Source organism: Rattus norvegicus, chromosome 1 (assembly GCF_036323735.1).
Source record: "Rattus norvegicus strain BN/NHsdMcwi chromosome 1, GRCr8, whole genome shotgun sequence".
NCBI classification, from domain to species: domain Eukaryota; kingdom Metazoa; phylum Chordata; class Mammalia; order Rodentia; family Muridae; genus Rattus; species Rattus norvegicus.
This window is the reverse complement of record NC_086019.1, coordinates 240,596,165-240,614,880: the sequence shown is the minus strand read 5'-3', so window position 1 is coordinate 240,614,880 and position 18,716 is coordinate 240,596,165. Positions and strand designations below refer to the sequence as shown.

The following is an 18,716-nucleotide window of genomic DNA, read 5'->3' as shown; positions in this document are numbered from 1 at the left end:
GAATTCTCAGTTTAGTTCTAAAGCCATATTTTGATTGGGTTCTTTGGTTTTTTTGATGGTTAGCTTACTGAGTTCTTTATAACTTTTGTATATTAGCCCTCTATCAGATGTGGGGTTATTGAAAATGTTTTCCCAATCTGTAGGTTGCTGATTTGTCTTATTGACTATGTCCTTTGCCTTACAGAAACTCTCCTGTTTCATGAGTTCCCATTTATCAATTCTTGATCTTAGAGCGTTAGCCATTAGAGTTCTGTTTAGGAAATTTCCCAGTTCAAGACTCTTCCCCACTTTCTTTTCTATTAGATTCAGTGTATTTGGTGTATTATGTTGAGGTCCTTGGTACACTTGGACTTGAACTTTGTGCAAGGTGACAAATATGGGTCTATTTTCATTTTTCTACATACAGACAGCCAGTTAGATCACCAACATTTATTGAAGGCGCTTTGTTTTTTTCCATTGTATATTTTTGGCTTCTTTGTCAAAAATCAAGTATCGTAAGTGTATGGTTTTATTTCTGGATCTTCAATTCTATTCCATTGATTAACCTGTCTGTCTCTGTACCAATACCATGCAGTTTTTATCACTATTGCTCTGTAGTAGAGCTTGAGTCAGGGATGGTGATTCCCCCCAGCTGTTCTTTCATTGTTAAGACTTACGTATTTTGTATATCTTAAGATTTGGTGCTAGGAACTGTAGATGAGAGAGAACATGGAGCATTTGTCTTACTTGGAATAGGCAACCTCATTTAATAGTATGCCTATGCATCATGTGAAGTTATCCTCAAAGAAAGAAAACCTGTTAAAAATGGGAACTTAGTAGAAAAATATCTAGATCAGTTATACATAAACATCTCTTAAAAATTGGGAAATTCTGTTACAGAAACAAATATAATGTATTTAGGGATATTTATAATAAAATTTGAGATTCAAACAATTAAATTACAAAGCATTGTTAATAAAATAAAGATATAATATATGAAGATAGATCCTTCCGATCCAAATTTTTTTCCATTTTGCTATGCTTTTCTTTTTATCCATCTCTGTTCACCCATTTGACCTCGGCGGTAGCGGGGGTTGGGAGAGGTATAACCTTAAGTATGTTCTATTGGCCTTGATGACAAATTAAAAACACAATTGCTAGAAAATAAATTATTCATGGACTCTTTAGTCCAACAGTCTGTCTTTCTGTCCTAGTATCTTTCTCTCTGTGTGTCTCTCTGTCTCTGTCTCTCTACCTCTATCTGTCTGTCTGTCTGTCTATCTATCTATCTATCTATCTATCTATCTATCTCTCTATTTCTCTATTTCTCTATCTGTCTTTGGCACTTGCACTGCCCATGATCACATTCTGTGCTCCATAGAAGTGGAAGGAGGAACTGATCTGAACTTGATTATATTGCTCTGTTATTAAAGGCCTTTATGAAAAACTAAATTCAATGCTATATATAGTGATTTCACTTATCTTTCTTGTCCCCATTCTGTGCCCCTGTTGCTGTAGATGGATGAGGATGGGCGATAGTTGCAAAGAACAAATACATAATTTAGTTATGAAATGATGCTTTCTAAATTTATTCATGTGCTTTTTCAGTGAACATTGAGAATACATTTGAACTGCATCTCTCAAGAGAGAAGGCTATCTTTTCTGGGCAGAATTTATCATAACAACAAAGATTTACTCTTGAAATTGGCTACATTATCAAATCGATGTGCTAGATATTGAGATTAGCACAAACCTTTACTTTTCTATATGAGCTTTTATTTATCCCTCACCCTTAATTTATAACTTTTTATAGAAATTTGCTTAATACGCTTATTTAGTCACAAACTTAATATAATCATGTTGAAGCCATTATGTCATGACAAGACAGGTCACAATTGTTCATAACAGTATTCTAAGTTATATAGATGTTAATGTGGATGCAGTAAGCAAATAAAATGCATTTTGTAATATAGTTTTCTAGTTATATTCCATTAATCATTACTTTTCAAAATTAAGTACTTTGTAAAATATCCACATTTTACTACCAGTATGTAAAGTTCTGTGGACTGTAAAATACTCAGATTGATTTTGTTATCAATTGAAAGGCTTTTATGTAAATTAATCTAGAGTAAAATTGCTTGCATAGTACAAAATGTAAAGGGTTTCCCTTTAATATGAGATATGAGGTTATTGATTGTTCTGGAAGGGAGTATTAAGAACAATCAGCAACAATCAACAAGAACGAAACGCAAATTGTCATGAAAAATAGTAAGCCAAAAATTGGGAAATGAGATTACATGAAATTAAAAAACTCCTGCAGTGTTGGCAGAGGGAAGTGACAACCTGCAGAACGGGAGAAGACCTTTGCCTGCGGTAGTTCAGATAGAGATCTTCTAGAGTTAAAAATGGAGTTCATGATAAATGGTCTGTATAGGGATGAACACAGCTTGCTGGTGTGAACAGTGTATTTGTTAATTTTCTCAGTCAGTGGGAAAGTAGTAAGCCCTCCTGCAAGCTACTCACTGTACTAACAAATAGCATACGAGACACCAGCAAAGAGCGTGCTAAGCACAGATGCCTGTGCCAGGCAATGGAGAGAGGCCAGTCGTTCAGAGAAGGTCACAAGGAAGCGCACCCTGGCTTTTTGTTTGTGTCTTTGTATCACTCAGTGTTCTGAAGTAATATAACACCATGATCAAGGCAGGTTACTGGGGTTTAGTGTTTCACCCACACTTTTTTACTGGTTACTCACAAAAGCAGAATGAAAATTGTTGCCGAATTCGGAATATGAAGAGCCAAGCATGTATGTGGGGCCGTGAGCATGTGAAGACGTTCCTCCTTTCCAGTTATTCTTACCATTTCCTGAGCTTCTAATGTCTGTTAGCCGGCATATCAGTAATGGCTGGGAAGGTATGACAGCAGTGGCTACATGGAGAAGCTAAGACATTGTCTTCAGTTACACGCAAAGCAGAGAGAGCAACTGGAAGCGAACAAAGCTGTAAACTTTCTAATTCTGTCCTCCAGGGATTTTTTAATGTTCTTTAGTTGTGTTTCATATTGTTGATATAAGAAAATAGATAACTGTGACAAAATTGATGAAAAAATTGATTGTCCTCATAAAAATCAAACATGCAAGCTCAAATTTTGGTAAATTAAAGAAAAAAATGTCTCTTCTATCCTTCCCTCCACAGGTTCTCCACAAGACCATTGCTTCTTATGGTTTTAGGCTAGAAAATGAAGTTTTAATTTTTCAATAGAACATTCATGTAGGTCAAAAATTACACATTAAAATGTAAATGTCTTCCTATGAGTAAGTTGAAATGGAAATATGAATCTGAGCTGGCTGTCAGTGCCACTCAAAGGCGTCAGCACACACAAGTACTATTTATAATTCTGACTCTATTTGTGCAGAATATAATGCACCATTGATAAATAAATTGACTCAATCTATGAATGGTATAAATGCAATCACCTGGGCAAAGATAAGATTTTTTTAATATTTGCTTATGAGCAGCAAAAGGATCCCTAGAATATACATTCGACCCTTGGCTCATCATATTCCTAATATAGAGTTCAATTTACCAATTGATAAGGAGACATTCTTAAAGTAGAATAGTCTTTTTCCTCCTTAGGATAATGATGTTAGAGATAAAGTTGAGCCACTAAGACTTCTCCCTGGAGCACAGGGGGTGTGACTGAGCTTTCAACCCTTTGGAACATATAAATTATAATCTGAGTAGAGAGTTGCCGGTTTGCCAAACACAAATAGGCAATGTATACAATTGGAGAATGAAGGAGATGTGAAGAGGAAGGAGAGACTAAGGAGGGGGTGCTTTGGTGTTTCAAAAACATCATCTAGTTTTTTTTTTCAATTAGCAATAATCGCACCTCGGATAAACCTCATTGGCTACGATACTGCCACTGCGCAAAGCTATCATCTAGTTTTTGAATACTAGATGAGTGACAGACTTTGTCTACCTCTTCATAATTACTGAGTACCTACGTTAGTAGGAAGAGAATTGTTTTAAAACAATTTAGTGAGGTGATTTATACGCTATGCTCATTCTACTTTGAAATATTCTAACATTGTTTATTTAGAAAGTAGCTTTTTAAACTTAATTTTATTTTTTTATTCATTTTACATCCTGCTCAGTGCCCCACTCCCCATCAGCCCCTCCCACAATCCTTAATGAACATTACTCAAGGAATTCTGCTTCCCAGTGGGTCGTGTACCCAGATTAGGGAAAGGGAAAGGCCTTATTTGTGTTCTTCACTGTTCCCTTCTAGTGCTCCCCATTCCGCTTAGGTTAAGGGGAGTGCACAGTGCATTAGGGAGCTGCTCTTCAGCACCCTTGACCATGCCTATCAGCCAGCTGTGATGTGTGAGTCAGCTAGTAAGGATGAGTTGTTGGATTAGTAATTTGATATTACCTATAGGTAATTTGATATTACCTATATTAGCTATATGATTTTTGTACACCGTAAAAATTAGACAGTATTTGATTTGAATTTTTTAATTAAAACATCTAAAGCAAATGGAGTAAATTCTAGTCCTTTCCTACACCAATTTAGAAGAATACTAGTTCTACAGGAGATTAGTAGGTATTTTATAACAAACATACTCTATTCTTAGAGAAATCAGAAATTCAGAGGACTCTTTAAGGACTGCCTTGTGAACTTACAGGTATATTGAGGGAAGCATTATAAAACTCTAAATTTGTGATACATCTACCAAAAAGTGCCATTCCTTACTGCTTTAGTATAACACCAAACATTCATTTGGTTGTTGATTTATTGGATGGATGGATGGATGGATGGATGGATGGATGGATGGATGGATGGATTGTCTTATATGTCCCGCATGGGTCTTTAATTCACAGTCAAAACTGACATTAAATTTATGATTCTGCCACATCATTCTTCCCCGTGTTGGGATTATTAGCATGAACCTCCATACCCAGCTGTGCTATCATTTTTAACCTTAATTTTTCCTTTAATTGCCAGTGATTAAACATGACTTACAATGTTACTACTGTAACAACTGCTGCCATGATTTCAATTTCATGGTTCTTTATTATTTTAGGGATAATGAAAACAATTGAGTAGTGCACAGTAAGGGGGAAAGTCTTACCTGAGGATCCATGGCCTTTCTATGACTCCTTGATCATCATTAAAAAAAGAGAATTTCTAACATTCATATGATGGATATCTTGAGAGCCAGAGTAGTGAAATTCTTGACAGAGAAAGGTGGGATTCACAACTGCAGTGCGTCTGAACTGGTGAACTATTTTTAGTGTCCCTCAGAGGAAGCAGAAGGGATGAAAGAACTGATTGGGTTTTTTTAATCACTAAAAAGATGTGTAAGTAAAAGGAAAAGTGGCCCTAGATGTGTGCTGAGATGCCAGGCCCCTGAAACCTTGATTAATCAATCAAGACTGCTTAATTTCGAAGGCTAATCCTGCTTTGTGTTAGCCAATGGACTTACTTACAGTTAGCTTTCCCTTAGGTGGAGAACACTGAACTGGCTTCAGTGGGCATAGGACACGGTTTCAGAGTAGGGTACTTATAAAGTGACAGCAAATAAAAAAAAAAACACTGAGATTGGGCACACAGTGCACACAAGCCATGCAGAAGCTGCAGCAGAAGGCCAGTGACAGTTTTCCACTCCTGTATGTCCAAGCCTTTCTTACAAATCATACAGATCCACCCTTTCTGTGTCCTCACTTATTCGCCTCAGTTTCCCATTGTCTGTCCTCCCTCAGCCTTTAGGACATATAGAGTAGTCCACTATTTCAGTGTAACAATAGCCGACTACTCTACTCTATTTGCTTTTTGTTTTTGCCTTTCCTGTTTTCATATTTTTTCCGAAGTTGTTGGATGGGGCATCTGACTTCCTTAGTCCCAGACATCTGGCTTTGATGATAATGATGTCAGCAACAGTGCCTGTTTGACTGAAAGCCGGTCTGCCTCGGGATTGGTGCTTAGTACTTGGCACTCAGAACTTCATAGAATCCTAGAACAATTCTCTGAGCCAGTCTTACTCCTATCAAGATTTTATACATGAGACACTAAAGGCTCAGATGGAGCAATTTACTACAAAGAGAGACCATTTATAGGGCTGGGGTGGAGCCCAGGTCTGCCTGACCTCAACACATTCTCTTAACTACCTCTCTGTTTACTCGAATCTGCCAGAATGTTCTATTTGGCCTTCCTTGCTGGAAGTACTATTGTTGTAATCCATTCAGTGCTTTTGTTAACTAGCAGTGTCACCGCCTTCTGCGAGACATTTAAAATCTGCAGGGGCATTTTGTGGGAATACTGGAAGCGGGATTTATTAGTATTTAGTAGTGAGAAACAGGAGCGATGTAGCAGTAAAAACTGTCTTGCAATTCTGAGAACTGCCACACACAACAAAAAATTACCCTGCCTCAAATGCCAATAATGCCCCATTTAGAAACAATGATAATGGATGGGAATCTAATAATGGATTCTGAAAGGCTAAAGAACTTCCCTGAATCAGGAGCCATCCATCAAGCTGAGCTCCATCTAACTGCAAAGCCTGGGCTTACTTCACTGGATCAGCTCCATCCGACAGAACATTAAAATAGTATGTGTAATTCGATTTGCTCATAGAATTATCATATTTTACATGCAGCATCTGAAACATAATTTATTTAGAGAACAGTTAACTAATTTCCTGATTGAATGTTCTTTTAATATGTTTAATGGAGCTAGCATGTATCTGAGCGTTTGCCAGATTTTCAGAGGAATGCTAAAACTTAATGAAAGAAACCATTAAAATTATATTAAACAAAGAAGGCAGCATATTCTGGAACATGCAGTCTTCTCAACCATTAACCAGGAGTGAAAAGGACTCACTTAGGAAAGGAAATAAAAGGGGGTGGGGGCTGAATGAAGACCATGATGAGAGAGAGGACATTTTCACTTGGCAATTTAGTTAGTACACATCTGTGGCGAGTCTGTGTGTTGACTACAGTTTGCTTCTTCTAAAACCTCATTTTATAAAACTCCATCACAAACATTTTATGGCCTAAAGGTTCCCCAAATTTAAACAAGGTGACCAACATCCTATATATAAAGGCACCTCCTGAACGTGGTTGTTCCAAAGTGTATGCCATGCTTTTGGGCAGCATCCATTAAATTGGCCTGACAAAGGCATCATTTCTCTTGGGAAGAATGGTTATGCGTTACATGGTTGTCGGTGGTCTATCATCTGAGACTGCAAAGTGCAGTCATCCTTCCCTGACGTTAAGACCTAGTCCCATTGTTTTGTTCCCTAGGAAAATGCACAGTGGCTGCAGCCTAGAGCACATGAAAAAAACACATGTCAGAGAAACTGCCACCCATGCTGCCTACAGGAGAAAAGGTGTTTCTTTATATTAGTTTTTCCTTCCTACTTTTATAACTTGAGATATATTAAAATCCTGTGTGGATAATTTTATGGATCAGAGAGAGACCAGAAATCACAAACTTAAACATTTATAGTATCTTGGGATCTTATTTAAAATGAAGATTTCCAAACCCTCTATTACATGCTAGCACTGTAAGTGACAGGGGGAGCTTTTTCAGCATCAGCATGTAGTGGAGTACGTGGGGCTCATGGACCATACTTTCAAGTTATTTTGGTACTCAATCTCCTTAATAAATAGTTGTCGAATATATGGGTATGTGTGAAACCTGATCTGAGATGTCTATTTCTGTCCACAGAGGCTTTAGTTTATAAAACACAGGCTTACCATTGGAAAGGTTTTTCATCTGCTCCTCCCTTCATCTATTTTCAGCATCTATTTTGAAGTCTTACCATGGACAGGGCTTCATTTTCATGGTCATCATACTGTTCCAAGACAACCTGTCTCCTGGCTTGTTATCACACTGCTTCTGTACAGAGGCCTCTTCAATTCGTCTTTAAAATAGGCACCAGAGTCATCATTCTTAAACCTATGCTTTTATTCATGTAACACTTTTTGTGATGGCTTTTGTCCATTTGTCTGCCTAATTGTCCTCTTTTGTCTTCTCAGCAAATGTACTATTCTTGTTCATAATTATGCTTTATGCATTCCTATACCCTTGACTTTTCTCCTGCAATTTCACTCTCCCTTGGGCAAGGAAGGGTTAACTCAGCAGGCTTGAGTTATTCCAAAGTTTGCAAATTTCAAAGAAGCCCTGTCTTCAAGACTAGCCCTTGGTCAGCTTCTGAGAGATAACCTCTGAACTCTTGAAATCTTCTTCCTGATTAGGATTTTTGTATGCCTGTAGCCTCAGGCCATACTATCCTACTATGAGAAAATCATGACAATGATCTGTGGTAACAGCCAGGTTGGGGTCAGTAAGATGACCTTAGTCTGACCCCTGAGACTCACACAGTAGAAAGAGAGCACAAACTACCCCAAAATGTCCTCTGTGTGTACTGTCCTGCATGTGCGCGTGCGCGCACGCACACACACACACACACACACACGCGCGCGCGCGCGCGCGCGCGCGCGCACACACACACGCACACACACGCACGCACACAAAGAAATTTGGAGGCTTTGAGATTGGGGTAATAAAGCAAAGGCTGGCGTCTGAATAGATGAGATCAGTCCTGTAAGCTCTGCTCACCCATAACAACTGATTCCCCAAAGCAACCTTGGGCCCTGAGCCTCAGGTAAGCTTCACAGTACACACAGCAGTAGCCATCGCTTACCATGGTTTCAATTATCCATGGTCAACTGGTGTCATCACACATTGATGATCCTCATTCTAAAATAAATCATATCAGAAGGTCAGTAGAAGCCTGGCACTGTGTCACAATGGTTATGCCATTTGCCTTCTGCTTCTTATTGTGTAGGCATTGTATTATCTTATACTATCACAAGAAAGGTATACATGATATAGTGGTAGGGTTGAAGAAACATTAACATAAGGTTTATTATAGGGTACTGTTATATCGTTCTATTTTGTTCAAAGTTATCAATCTCTTGTGCCTAATTAGACTTTATTAAAGATGTGTGTATAGGAAACAAAACAGTACACTTTAGCCCTTTGACCATGAGATGTCTTGGGTGGATCCCCTACACATAAGAGAGAGCCTGGTGTCCAGTCCTCAAGAGGCTGCTATGTAGCTTTCTCAGAAGGGAGCCGGCAAGCAGAGCCCCCTTCTGGTAAGACTGCCTGCTGGAAAGGTTTTACACAAAAAAAAGGTTGTCTGTGTTAGCAAAATTTAAAATGAGCATAGCTTTCGGTACTATTGCTCTTTTTCTTTTTTAGTTCATACTGTAATATTTCATAGACGGGTGTAGTGAGTGTATTTCTGTCTTATTGAAGAAAAAATGAAAATAATCTAATTAGCTAATAATCTAATTAGTGGCTAATTAGCTACTAATGACAGTTGTAATATAATGATCCCTTAATAATAAAATCACCATTACTCAATACATTCTATGCAACTCTGTACTAATTACTTTATTTACATATTACCCTTACGTGTTCAGCAGACTTTCTATGTAGCTAGGTTCGTTCCCTTAGACAAACACTAAGGCACATGGTAATAATTTGCAGGGCTCCATCCATATACTTAGCACCAGACAATAGTGCATAAAGAATGATAGAAATATGTATGCTGTCATGGAAAATATGCATGTTTAAAAGTTAAAGTTAAGTCCTAAAACCATTTTATAGTGTGGTAAAATTTTTAGCACATATGTATACACACAAGGAAATACACTATAGGGATATTTATTAATTTATGGAACTAGTAAGTACCTTTTCCTCCTAGTACATTAAGCAATGATGAAATGGTGAATTTGTTTGGTCATGAAAGAAATATAAAACAGAAAATAATAGATCTGAAATTAAAAATAAATACTATATGTATGCACAGGTAAATGAGGAGAGAAGTTTCAAACAGTTTAAGGCAATAATAATGTATGTTTACATATATTTATATATATGTGTGTGTGTATATATATATATATATATATAATTCTATTACATTTGTGAGAGGAAATTCTAAATACATTTGTGATAGGTAAGAGTGCTTGGGTTCTGTTACAGATCAGTTTCACAGAAATGGTGTTTTAAATATATGTAAGACTATATGCATGGATCTAGTTCAGTGCATATTGTACATAATCTCACTTACAGAAAAATTAGAAAATGGAAAAATGCACAGAGGAAAGCAATGACATTATTCCTTAGAGTAGCAAATCTCTGCTGTATTCTAAGAACAATTCTATAAGCAGAGATGCGGTAAGTTTTCTCAAAGAAAGGAAAGGGAGGGAAAGTTGGGAAGGGGGTATCCAGAATTTAAATAAATTTGATTAACACTGAGTTACCCCTGTTCTCCTTATTGTAGTGGAGATATGTAGATTAAAGACTTCCAATAAAACACTTTCTACCATTCAAATTAAAGTTGTTTAACTATATAATTAAATACATAACTATACTTAACTCTGACTCCAACAGCCTGTCCCTAAGAAGCCCACAAGGATATTGCTTCCTCTCTTAGAGACCAATGGTAGCAACTGTTTTTATATACAGGACCATTCTGTATAATGCTACACTGGAGGGTGTAAATGCTCAAGCCTTCCAGGAAGACATCCGTGCTCATGCATTTCCTGTAACCCTCTCATTTCTATCTGTAGACCATGGAATCCCGTGTATTGTCTATAGAAACTCATGTACAAGTGAGTTACATTGCACACATGTTGGTTGCTTTGAATTAGACCTCTTTCCCTAAAAAAGGTAATGGTGCTTTCAGCAGTTCTTTGTGGGCAACTTTAAGGTCCTTGCCACAGTTATATACAGTTACAAGTGAATCATCCTCAAGGGAGCAGAAAGCCACAGGTTTTTGTCATTTTTTAAATCCTTCTAGTATAGGTACTATTTACCAATCCAAGGTCAGTTTTGTCGTGTTGAGTTATTGCAAACCTAGTCAACATTCTCCTTTATCAGGTAGTAAAAATCTTGAAAGTAAAAATCTTAGTCAGAAATATGGATAATTTTGGTAGCCACAAACATCTCTAAAGACAAGTCTCTATGCATCTATAGGATTATTTTAATTGATCTTTTGCCTTTTGTTAAAAATAGATTCTTTTCTCATACAGTGTATAAGATTACAGTTTTCCTTCCCTTTATTCCTCCTAGTTCTTCCCCATTTCATCTCCCATCTGAATCCCCTTCTTTATTCTCCCTCATTAGAAAAGACTAGGCTTCTAAGAGATAATCAATCTAATATAAGATATAAGATCAGTCTAATATAAGCTATAGCATTGAGGTTGGACAAGGCAAACCAACAGAAGAGAAAGAGCTCAAGAAAAATCACAAGAAACCGAGACACATTCATTCTCACAGTCAGGAGTCCCATGAAATACTAAGTTGAAAGCTTTACTATATGCACAGAGGATCTGGGGATGACCCATGTCAGCCCTGTGATTGCTGCCTCGGGCTCCGTGAGTTTATATGAACTTTGCTTTGTTGATTTAGAGACCCTCGCTCCCTTTGCGTCCTCCATCCCCTCTGGCTCTGACATTACTTCTACCTCATCTTCCACAGAGTTCCCTGAACTCTAATGTGAGAGATTTGATGGAGACAGTCCACTTAAAGCTCTGTGTTCCAAGGCCCACCCTGTGCATAATGCCTGAGTGTGGGTCTCTGTATTTGTTTCCATGTGCGTCAGATTTTACTGTTAATTTTATCGAAGACCACTAGTACCTGGTTTTACCCTAAGTTCCTGGGGTATCTAGTCTCTGGTACTTGGTCACTCAAGAAGTATTAGATATGGGTTCCATCTTATAGAGTATGCCTTAAGTCAAATCAGACATTGCTTGGTTACTCCCACAAATTTTTGTACCGCTATTGCCCTAGCATATTTTGCAAATGAGACAGCCTGTAGAACAAAGGTTTTGCAGGTGATTTGGTAGCCTACAGAGTAACTTCCAATACCAAAGACACTAGAACATTGAAGTGAAGCTCGTAGATAAGCACCAGCTCACCCTCTCCATGCTCAGTGACTTGTGTGGCTCTTGTCTTCGGCAATGGGGACTTGCTGTCAGTTTATGGATTATTGTCTTGACAACAACTTCTGTTGGTTGGAGATTTTCATGGGACCCTTTGGCCAATAACCTAGTTAAATTTAACCCAGTCCTAGTACTGGAAGCTTCATTTGGTGACAAGAAATGGCTAGTTGGGACTCTGTCTACCTCATTATTTAGAGATTTCATTAGAATAGCATTTATATATTTAAGTTTCCACTACACTAGGTTTCCATACCACTTCTCAAGTGCCCCTCAATTCTAGCTGTCTCTCGTCCTCATTCCCTTCCTCAACCCCATCTATCCTCCCCCTCCCCATCTGATCCCCTCCACACCACAGTCCATTCATAAAATCTGGCATTTTCCCCTCTCAAGAAGATTCCTGTCCCCGTCACCCCTGCCTTGTCCTGTCCTCAATACCTAACTTCTCTGGGTCTATGGATTGATTATAGCTTGGTTATCATTCACTTAACAACTAATAATATGCTTACAACTATTTTTATTAAAATGAATTCCCCAAAGTTTTATTAATTCAAAAATATGTGTACTTTAGAAGCCCCTGATGCATAAACATATAATTTTTTAGGAAGGTATCCAAGTTAAAAAATATTTGGCAGTATACTTTTCTTAGCTGGGTGGTCACCTAATTTCTGAGATCATTTCTGTCCCTCTGTACTAGGATATAGCTAGTGGCTGAACAGCCCCAGTAGCCTCTTTATATCCCACATGTTCCAGTTACTTTAACGACCTTTGCCTATCCATATCTTCCAAATAGAATGTTCTTCCCTCGGTTTTTCTGTATGACACCATCTACATTATGTTAGAGTACACAGAAATGAAGTATCACGCTGAAATGATCGTTAGCCATGGCTTTCCATAATGCTGAACCAACTCAAATTTTTAACGCACTGATTTTTGGTTCCTCAATGCCTTTTGCATTTGGTTCCGCTAACTGCTTCAGAGCTGCTCTGGACATCCGTTGTTGGATGAGTGTGTGTCTGTTCTTCACACTAGAAGCGTGAACTATCTAAAGCTAGAGATGGTCTGTGTGATTCTCCAGTTCAGAGCATTCCAAGTGGTCTCTTGGCTACATACTATTATCATACCTAAGATCACCATCGTAAACTAGTCATATATAATCATATATAATCTACGGTCAGTGTATCCTGGTAGAATATGTGAGTGAATACCGACACAACACTATATAAGACAAAGCCCAGGTTCTCGGGAATTACAAAATTTAAAGGCAGAGAAATAATAAAACAACAATAAAGCCATCATATGTTGTATGTTGTCTGTGAGGTGGTCAAGAGAGGTTTTCGTGTGGATGTAACGAGTTGAAGCCTGCATGCATAGGAACTGACAAGACAAATCTACAGGGAAGGGTGGTCATGGTGCATGCAAGACCTAGTGCTGACTGCAGTAGACAGAGGCTGGTGAGTTCCAGGTAAACTCAGAAGCATTTAACCTCCACCTCTTTAGATATCATATAGTAGATTTAGATTTTTTTTTCTCAAGAGTCACCAAAGGCCCAAAAGAGGAAATACTATACCCTGTAGTGTGCGTAGAGTAAGATGATTTCCAAACATGTTTAGTAATTGGTGTGTAAACATTAATGAGTTATGACTCAGTTCAGCGTTGTCTCTGTTTTCTACCTACCACCCCTCCAGTCAACACGCTCACGTCCCATCTCTGAGTCTGCCCTGGATCTGGAGCAAAAGCAGCTCCAAAGGCGGCAGCTATATCAGTGCCACCAAGATGTCTCTTTTCCAGCTCTTAATCAGATGCAAGAGAAATTCTCAGCTTTTACTGCATGGGTTGTAAGGTACAGCACGCCTCTGGTGGGCTCCTTGGTGCCTCTAACACTGTCCAGAGACTGTGGAATGGCTGTGGCAATGGGCAAAGCTTTCCAGATTTTAACATGGGGGCGGAGCCTCTGAAGACCTTGTTAAGTACAGATTCTGGTTTGACAGGTTTTAGGTGGGGCCCGCATTTCTATCCTAAAATCCTTCTAGACTATGCCTGTTGCTGCATGCCCACAGTCCCCACTTCAGTAAAATAGCATAGAACCCCAGCTCTGATCTCAGCCCACCGTTAAATTCTGTAGAAAAGTTGTAAAATCTTCGGACATTGATGATTAAATCCGAGTTGGGACTCAGACCTAGTTGTCAAATGCCCCAAAGGGATGTCCCCCAAGAGATTCTATTATATGAGAAGTCATGGCTTAGAAGAAAAGATTAGGGGTTGGGGATTTAGCTCAGTGGTAGAGCGCTTGCCTAGCAAGCGCAAGGCCCTGGGTTCGTTCCTCAGCTCCGGAAAAAAACAAAAAAAAAGAAGTCTGACTCTTAGCCCTTTGGTTCAGAGACCATGTATATAATTGTTGGGACAACTGTGTTATAACAATACTCTAGCACTACACTCAATAATTAGTTATCGTATAAACAAATAATGAATAAACACACCAACAGCATAGAAATACAGTTATCTTTGCATAAATAGCAACTTTTGGATCCATTTACCACTATCCCTTAATGCATTCTAGTTACGGTTAAGTGATTTGAAAAATGATTTGGATTGAGTGAAGTAAGTCCCCTTAACTAATAGTGCAAGTAGGAGTAGTAATGGCAGCTATCACTTCCTCTGAGACCAATCTCCAAGCACTATGTGAAGTGTTTCACTTAACGGCGCTTCCTCTAACACGGAGGCCCTGATGCTGCTATTGCATTTTACAGATTCAGAAACGGAACTGCTGGCTCAAGCCACAGTGACAGTCAGTCGTTCGCACTGGAACTGCCTTGGACACCATGCTCTCTGTATATGATGAGCATACGCCCTACCCCACCGACGCCTTCCTTTTCCATGTGACTGATCTCACATCACAGCATTTGAAGTCATAGTCACGCTATTCCTTGGGGACCATTTGCTCATAGTGTGTATTTCTCTTTTTGGTCTTTAATATTTGTGTTTTATGGTTTGGGGATCATGAAGAGGCAGCTGTGTTATGTGTATAAGCCATTGCCCCAGCAATTTCTGCTTCATTTTAGAACCTCATAATTTGTTAGAAGTTCTGGTTTGCGTTTTCCTCACATCTTATTGCTGACAGTTTTAGCAGAATATGTGATCGTTATCACTTGTCTCCAGGGTACTGATAAGGACATAAAGATTTCTGTAATCGTCTAAGATCGTTTGCTTCTTTATGAAGTAGAAATTGCTCCTGTAGGTACATGTACTATTGCCACAGGATTTTCTGACCCCTGTGGCTAGAAAGCCATGTGATGCTGCTTTAAGGATAACAAAACATTAACTTGGAATCATTTATTTTTGCTAACTCCTGTCTTAAGGCTGTCTTTGTACATGGAGAGAGCTAAAATGATAACAGGCAATCCCCTGCGAAAATGAGGGTGAAAAATGATCTCGTCTTGTCACTTCCTTCCCTGGCTGATGTTACTGAATGGCAGTCTGCTCTGATATGTTGTCTCTGAGCACTTCTCGTCTTAAAGCACTGGCATTCACAGACTCTGCAGGCAAGAGCTGATGGCCAATATGGAAATCTGCTATTTTTCCCATGAAATGATAGATATATGGAAGTTATTTACATGTCCAAGACCATACAGTCTGTCGGCCGCCTGAGTGAAGCTACTCTCCAGACATCTAGTTTAAAGTAATTTTGTATTGTTTCACATGCTCAAAATCGTTTGAGAGAATGGTAAATATAAATTTTGGGAGAGAGATCAAAGTAATATTTACTCTGTAAAAGTTAGTTACTTTGTGACTCCAAGTCTTCACAGATTTAAGTTCTCAAAGAATAATGTGCGCGCACACACACACACACACACACACACACACACACACCCTACAAATACCTTTCAAGAACCCAGGATAACAGATACAAAAACTATGTATTCTTGACAAGCCCTACACTGACTTAAAGTTGAGGATGAATAAAAATATGTGCATTTGAATTCTTCTCTGGGAATATTTAAAAGAAAAGGAAACTTCATTATTCCTTCAGGTTTATCTTTTTCTTAGTGGAATTAACCTTTAAGTGCTATATAGAAACCAGACTGAATTACTCTTCTCCTTTGTTGTCCCCAAGAAAAATTGAGTATCATCAGTGTACTAAGGTTACCTTAACAAGGTGTCACTGAGTGTCTTCTGCTGGAATCTATTGACTGACAGTTTGCAAGCAGGGAGGCTAGAATTAGGGCGTCGGCAGGTGAGTCCCTATCTGAGAGTTTTGAGGAGAGATCTGTTCTACTTACATCCAACAAGCGTGTGTTGGCTGCTGAGCATCTTTAGTGCCCTTTGTCACCTGGAAGCGTTACCTTGCTTGCAGTCATTGTCATACAACATTCCTCTTTAAAAGGTGGCATTCCGTCACCTGAGGTCAGGCTATTCTCTTTGCTGTACTTCAGAACTATTAAGTGCGTGCTTCTACTGTAGCATTTTCATATGCTAAAGCACCTTTGTTTGTATAGCTGACTCTTCTGACTATGACTAACTGGAACACATATGCTCTCCCTCATTCGGGAGACAGAATGCTATGTATTTTCTCGGTACCCAGCATAGTGACTGTCACATAATGCTCAGGATGCTTTAGATATGCAAAGAAGGTCATTAAAGCTAAAATCAGCACAGAAGAGTTCACAGTGGCATGTCATTTTAAAACTAGAACAGGCCTCGCATCACGTTTTATGTAGCGATCATCATACCAACTGTTTGTCAATTATTTGTTAATCTACATCAATTGGCAAACAACAAACTGAAATAGTGTTTACAGAGAAGATAATAGGATATTAGAAAAGCCAACATGTATTTATAGCATAATCATTCACAAAGTCTCAATAATATAAAACATATGGTCTAATCAATCCTTCCACATAGTTTCAAATAAGTTTTAGCATTATAATCAGATAAATCAACCTGGGAAATCTTTACCATGATAATATTATTCTAAGAAATAAATAATGGATAATATTTATCTGAGAATATTTTATCTGCTATTTTGCAAACACCAACAGCAATTTTGTCTTCTTTGGTATTTATCCAACATCACAACCTCAGTTCAAGTCTCATTTAACTACAAAATCAGATTGCTCAAATATCTATTCCAAGGTGATACAGTGAGCACGTTGTATATGTCTAACCTTGTGTCACATACTCACCATTACTTGCATATTCAAAAAGGATGAGATGTATTCTGGGACTAGATTCAATACACAGTTCCAAGATGCATGGAAATGTCTGTTACACAAGCTATGTTAGTCAGAGGCACAATAGTGCATGTTCCTCCTTGATTTAGAAAACCAGAGAAAGTTTCACAGGGATTTGGTCTGGACTTTGAGCTATGGTGACTGGATAGTGAAAAAAAAAAAGCTGTCTTTCATGGAAAGGCCTGCCGCTGACTTTGGGAGATTCTAAAGGAGCGGCCAGATTGCCACTCCTGCTTGCCTTTGAACTGACATCTGGAAGGTCAACTATGTCATGGAAGAGGGAGAGAGTCCAACTGAAACTTCTAATCTCAGCACCAAAGAACTACAGCCTTCCTTCATCCCTAAGCTCTGAGGAGATCATGACTGCTGAGTGTAGGACCCGATTTTAGTTCAGAATGCACAGGGATAGGGAAGGGTAGAGCAGTTGCTTAATATACACAGAACTCTGTGTTCCATCCCTACCACAAGAAAAAGACAAGGAAACTTGCTGTAAGTTCAGAATCCAAGGAGGAATTTTGATCATTCTCAGATTCCTGGGAGGGTGGAAGATGGTTAGGGCAAGTTTCTATATGCCAAAGAAGCCATTTTTTTCCTTCTCATTAAATATCTCCACCATATCAGATATTGACTCAGAGAGCCACTAGACCTTTCTTTGTGCCCATGTGTTTACCACTGGGCCCCAACTCAGACTCCACATAGCCAATCCTTGTCCCAATAAGTATAGAAAAATAGCACAAGACTTTCTATTACAGAACAGAGGCAAACTTGGCTTCCTAGTCCTGTGTCAACTGAAGTTCATTGTAGCATGATATAGGATCACTAGTAAGGTCAAGGGGAAATAATCCTAAAGAAGCCAGAGGGGTAAAAGGGAAGCTTATATTAATTATCTCTGAAGTTATAAATGTAGTGTCTTTCCACCATTCCTCTTCAGCCATGCAAGGTCACTCACTGAACTAGTTTGAGTAGCGTCCTGTAGAACAGCACACTGCTAGTCATACAACACAAGCTAAACAAATGCAGTCCTTTTGGCACAGGGCTGCGTGCACTTTGTGGAGGAAGAAAAATATTTGGAAGATTCTATCTTATGACTGGTGCTCTAACAGGGTCAAATGAGAAGTGACAGCAAGTTTGTAAGTTGAGGAGACTTTAGATCTGGTGTAAATGTAGCAAGGGCTAGTTTTTAAAGATTTATTTATTTTTCTGAGTACTTACATACATGTACATATGTGTACTATGTGTACTTCCTGGAGCATCCAGAAGAGGGCATCACACCCTCTGGTACTGGAGTTAAAGATACTTTGAGCCAGTGTGGGTGCTGGGAACCCACCCTGTGTCCTCTACAAGATAAGAGAGTACACTTCCCTGACAGGCCGTCCTTCCAGCCCCCAAGCTATTTTATTTCTATCTCACAGTAATTCCTTTATGTAGATGCCACACTCCATTTAAGTAGCAAGAAGATGCAAGAAGGAAAGGAAAAGTTATATAATTA

General features: G+C 38.7%; 1 protein-coding gene and 1 pseudogene across 6 annotated transcripts in view; one reads left to right on the top strand and one right to left on the bottom strand.

The window, feature by feature from the left end:
* Positions 1 to 18,716, top strand: part of Rnls (renalase, FAD-dependent amine oxidase) — a 272,771-nt gene that overhangs the window by 108,592 nt on the left and 145,463 nt on the right. The gene's annotated exons all lie outside the window — the stretch shown is intronic.
* On the bottom strand, positions 3,832 to 3,912 carry LOC120100496 (U4 spliceosomal RNA; annotated as a pseudogene).